The sequence below is a fragment of the Ictalurus punctatus genome, chromosome 7, assembly GCF_001660625.3.
Source record: "Ictalurus punctatus breed USDA103 chromosome 7, Coco_2.0, whole genome shotgun sequence".
NCBI classification, from domain to species: domain Eukaryota; kingdom Metazoa; phylum Chordata; class Actinopteri; order Siluriformes; family Ictaluridae; genus Ictalurus; species Ictalurus punctatus.
Window position 1 is genome coordinate 24,677,299 of NC_030422.2, and position 5,301 is coordinate 24,682,599.

The window sequence follows — 5,301 nt, forward strand, 5'->3', positions numbered from 1 at the left end:
TGTTGCTAATGTTGCTTGGTTGCCGAGAATTCTGCCAGGTTTTTTTTGTATCATTGTTATTATTTCCTTTGTTATGTTTATTGATTTAACATCTGTGTTGGCTATGAAGGGGACAGCGTCATGATAATATAGGCATGTGGTCCCTTCATTATAACTTTCAGCATAAAAAGTGTATTAGACTGGCCACCATTTAAACAGCAGCTGCCTTTCCATCGAAAAAAAATTAAAGCAATGTTAGAAGAAATATAATTCTGTAGAACATAATGACTTTTCCTGTACATGATGATTAAATGTGAGTGGAGACACTTGGCCTGTAGGGTGCGCTGTTCTACAAGTTACAAAGAGGAAAAACGTTAACCTGCTTTGTGTAACATTTTGAGTTAAATGCCAAATATGGGTTGTGTTGTTCTGCAGAACTTCACTTATTTCTTATTTCATTCATAATAATATCAATAGTTATAATTATAATTAATATATACTTATACCTGGGGTGCACGGTAGCTTAGAGGTTAGCACGTTTGGCTCACACCTCTAGGGTCGGGGGTTCGATCCCCACCGTGTCCCTGTGTGTGTGGAGTTTGCATGTTCTCCCTGTGCTGCGGGGGTTTCCTCTGGGTACTCTGGTTTCCTCCCCCAGTCCAAAGACATGTGTGGTACGCTGATCGGCATGTCCGTAGTGTATGAATGTGAATGTGCCCTGTGATGAATTGGCACCCTGTCCAGGGTGTACCCTGCCCTGTGCCTGATGCTCCCTGGGATAGGCTCCAGGTTTCCCTGTGACCCTGAAGGAAGGATAAGTGGTATAGAAGATGGATGGATGGATATCTTTATATATTAGCTAGCTAGACAGTCTACCATTACTTACAGTAGCAATGCTTAGTTTTACCTCCAGTTTAAACTTGCTGCTTTTATCCTGCATCACTAATATAATTGACGCTAAGCTTTTTCTTTAAATCAAAATTTAGAATAACAACAGACTTCAGTGCTTTGGCTTCACTGGTTTGGCTTCAGTGCTTTTGGTTTCTAGTTTTACAGTAAAGTTACTGATAAGGTATGTTTTGGTTTCTAGTTTTACAGTAAAGTTACTGATAAGGTGTGTTTTGTATTATTACAATAAAGTCACAGCAACGTTACAGTGGAGTAGCTATACATTAAGGTCATTGAATACTGTATTGTCTGTCGTACTGTAAATATTTTCACACAATATCAGACAGACTACAATATCGAGCTAGAGTATAAAACATTTATAGCAACATACCGGATTAAACCGTGTTCTATTTGAGAAAATACAGAAATTCTTTGCAGTCTACTTTAGCTTTTACATGTACATTTGTTCACTTAGCAGACACTTTTATCTAAAGCAACTTACAAATGAGGAAACACAAGCAAAGTGATATATCAAGCGGAGAACAATACAAGTAGTGCTACCATACAAGATTTATTAATTGAGTTGTAGAAAAGCAAAGTGCACAGAGTAGAGGTGTAAGAGCCAGAGTAAGTTTTTATTTTTAAAGGATAATGTGGGGTTGGAGTTTTCGGGGTTAGTTAAGTGTTCATGGAAGAGGTGGGCGTTTAGCTGTTTTTTGAAGATAGTGACAGACTATGCGGCCTGGATTGAGGTTGGAAGTTCATTCCACCACTGAGGGACAGCTTTTATAGAGACTACTTTTGTGAAACAAGCTTTTATTGTGACTATTAGATATTACTGGAAAGTTTGAATGTCTGACATGTTTTGATATATAGACACAAACACTAGTTAATGCTCACTGCTTCACACGGTTTATCTGGCAGCTGGTTTATTCCTTAGGCATTTTTCAAAAAGTGTTTGGCATAAGATGCGGTTGTAGAGCAGAACCTCTCCATCCACATGGGTGTGAGTGTGTGTGGGATTATTGTCTAAAAAAAATAAACAAATAAAATATGAAAAATACAGATTTTATGTCAATTTGTCCAAAGGTTAAGCAATCTGAGAAAAGTAGACACTTTCAGAGAGCTGGAAGAGACATGGAGTTAAATGGAGTCAACCATAAGTACTTCTAAGATGTTTATGTATTACTGAAATAGCTAAATTCCTATATATACACTCACCACCCACTTTATTAGGAACACCTGTACACCTGCTTATTTATGCAGTTATTCAATCAGTAAATCATGTGCCAGCGGCACAGTGCATAAAATCATGCAGGTACAGGTCAAGAGCTTCAGTTAATGTTCACTTCAAAGATCAGACTGGGGAAAAGTGTGATCTCAGTGACTTTAACCGTGGTGTGGTTGTTGGTGCCAGATGGGATGGTCTGAGTATTTCAGATAACAGTCTCTAGACTTTACACAGAATGATGTGAATAGTTACTCGAGGCATATACTGGGCATTTCATGTTTAACATTACCATAGAAAACTTGCTATTAACATAAAAAGTTTTTATTAGTTTGACTGCTCTGAAAGCTTCTACTTTTCGAGTACTTTATATAAAATCTGCATTTTCCAGTTTTTTTATTTAGGGTTGTGGGTTTTTTTCTAGGTCAAAAAACCAGTAGTTCAAGACAAGTCTTAGCCCTAACATGTTCAAAACAAACACAAACACTGTATTTATTAAAAACACCACAGAAGAAGAAAAAAAGGAATTTTGTGACGTGTATAATTCAAATATATGAAATTCATTTTCAATACTGTTATCTGCTGTAATCTCTGTGGGAAACCCTGTGTGTTCTGACCCTGCCATGGCCTGCTGTGTCTCTCCATCACTCAGCTCTGTCTGTCTGAGCTCCTCTCTTCTGTTCCCCTCACAGTCCATCTCCAGACCCTCTTTTTCTCCACGCAGGTTCCTGACAGTATGCGAGCTGCCTGAGATGAACTTTCAGCACAAAGTCAGTAGCTGATGTTAATAATACGTGCTCGGTTTTCCCTCCTGTCATTTTCTGTAAGGGATTTTTTATTCTTGAAGTCCAAACATTTATTTATTTATTTATTTATTACAGTTTTGAGACAGAAACTGGATATACAGCCAAACCGTGCGTCTGCACCCCTAACACCCTGTGATGTGTACAGGACTTTGTTTTGCTTACAGATAAAATCACAAAAGAGAAAGTGTGTGTGTGTGTGTGTGTGTGTGTGTGTGTGTGTGTGTGGGATGTGTGTGTGTGTGTGTGTGTGGGATGTGTGTGTGTGTGTGTGTGTGTGCGTGTAATGTGTGTGTGGGGGTGTGTGTGTGTGTGTATGTGTGTGTGGGATGTATGTGTGTGTGTGGAATGTGTGTGTGGGGGTGTGTGTGTGGGATGTGTGTGTGTGTGTGTGTGTGTGTGTGTGTGTGTGTGTGTGTGTGTGTGGAATGTGTGTGTGGAATGTGTGTGTGTGTGGGGGGGGATGTGTGTGCGTGTGCGTGTGTGTATGTGTGTAATGTGTGTGTGTGTGGGATGTGTGTGTATGTGTTTGTGTGTGTGTGTGTGTGTGTGTGTGTGTGTGTGTGTGTGTGTGTGTGTGTGTGTGTGCGTGTGTGTGTGGAATGTGTGAGGGCGTGTGTGTGTGTGTGTGTGTGTGTGATGTGTGTGTGTTTGTGTGTGTGTGCGTGTGGGATGTGTGTGTGTGTGTGTGTGTGTGGTGTGTGTGTGTGTGGTGTGTGTGTGTGTGTGTGTGTGGTGTGTGTGTGTGTGTGTGTGTGTGTGTGTGTGTGCGCGCGTGTGGGATGTGTGTGTGTGTGTGTGTGTGTGGTGTGTGTGTGTGTGTGTGTGTGTGTGTGTGTGTGTGTGGTGTGTGTGTGTGTGTGTGTGTGTGTGTGTGTGGTGTGTGTGTGTGATGTGGGATGTGTGTGTGTGTGTGTGTGTGTGTGGTGTGTGTGTGTGTGTGTGTGTGTGTGTGTGTGGTGTGTGTGTGTGTGTGTGTGGTGTGTGTGTGTGATGTGGGATGTGTGTGTGTGTGTGTGTGTGTGTGTGTGTGTGTGTGTGTGTGGTGTGTGTGTGTGTGTGTGTGTGTGTGTGTGTGGTGTGTGTGTGTGTGTGTGTGTGTGTGTGTGTGTGTGTTGTGTGTGTGTGATGTGGGATGTGTGTGTGTGTGTGTGTGTGTGTGTGTGTGTGTGTGTGCGTGTGTGTGTGTGTGTGTGTGTGATGTGGGGGTTGTGAGGAGATCTTGGGGGTTTGTTGTCTTTCTGTAGAATGTTCTCCCCATAATGCCCCCAGGGGAAGAAGGAGGAAGTGATAGCGTCTACATGGAATGGTGATCTTTCAAAACACTTCCACAGAACCATGTAGCCGAACGTTTCCGATAAGATTCATTCCTTAATGTGCTTTGAAGTTCTGTTTTTCAGAACTGCTGAACAGCGTTCTCCAGATTCAAGTTATGTTCAAAGCAAATCCATTCAAAACCATCCCCAAGGTGTGCTGTGACCAGGTTGAACGGAGTCATGGAATCAATAACACAGAGCTGCAAACCCTTGGATGACTGGAGGTGTTATTAAGTAAAGACTTCATAAAAATGGAGTGTTTTGCCTTCTGAGCACTAAACCAGTAATTGGCTGCCAGGCTTGGAACTTAATTTTTGGATTTTAAGTGCAATTTGTCTGTTTAAGGGTTTAACTAATCCATTTTTATTCCCTTGGGTGTTTTTGTACCAGCTCCGTACTAGTCTGGCACCTTCTTAGTCTGTCTGTCTGTCTCCCCTCCTTCTCTCACAGTGTTTCTCATTAGCGATGGCTCTTTTGGTATCTGCTGAGAGGGGCTGTGTGTGTGTGTGTGTGTGTGTGTGTGTGTGTGTGTGTGTGTGTGTGTGTGTGTGTGTGTGTGTGTGTGTGTGTGTGTGTGTGTGCGTGTGTGTGAGGGAGAGGTGGCGAGTGCCAGACATATGGAGTTGATCAGCGGGCTGGGTGCTGATGTTTTCTTTGGGAATGCTGACAGACTGACAGGCAAACTAGTGCGATCCAGTGACACAAAATCTCACTCCGGCTCTGCTGAACAACCAGAAGAAGAGAGTGAGCAGAAGAGAAGGGAAAAGAAGAAGACAAAAAAGGAGAAAGGAAAAGAAAAAAAAAGAGAAAAAAGTAAGACATTTATTGTGACTGCCCCCTTTTTTTCCTCTCTGCTGAGGTTGCTTTCTCCCTCTCTCCTCACTCTTCCTCTCACTCTACGCTTCTCATTCCCTCTCTCCTTCACCCCAGGACAGACACGCACGCACTCCCTGACTCTCCGTCTCTCCCGTGGAACTTTTTTCACCCCACTCTCTCTCTCTCTTCCTCTCTCATTTGAAATGATTCTGAGAGGGAGGGAAGTATTTGAAGGCTTGCTGGGATGCAGAAACTCCCCAGACGCCTGAGA

General features: G+C 42.4%; 1 protein-coding gene across 5 annotated transcripts in view; it reads left to right on the plus strand.

Annotated features, from left to right (window-relative positions):
* Positions 1 to 4,832: 4,832 nt before the first annotated feature.
* svep1 (sushi, von Willebrand factor type A, EGF and pentraxin domain containing 1) overlaps positions 4,833 to 5,301 on the plus strand; it is a 102,138-nt gene continuing 101,669 nt past the window's right edge. For 2 of the 5 annotated variants that reach the window (XM_017472561.3, XM_047156482.2), the window contains exon 1: positions 4,836 to 5,301. This exon is cut by the window's right edge and continues 662 nt beyond it. The gene's annotated coding sequence lies outside the window, so the exon portion shown is untranslated. The other 3 variants (XM_053681889.1, XM_017472564.3, XM_017472562.3) reach the window with 3 other exon arrangements.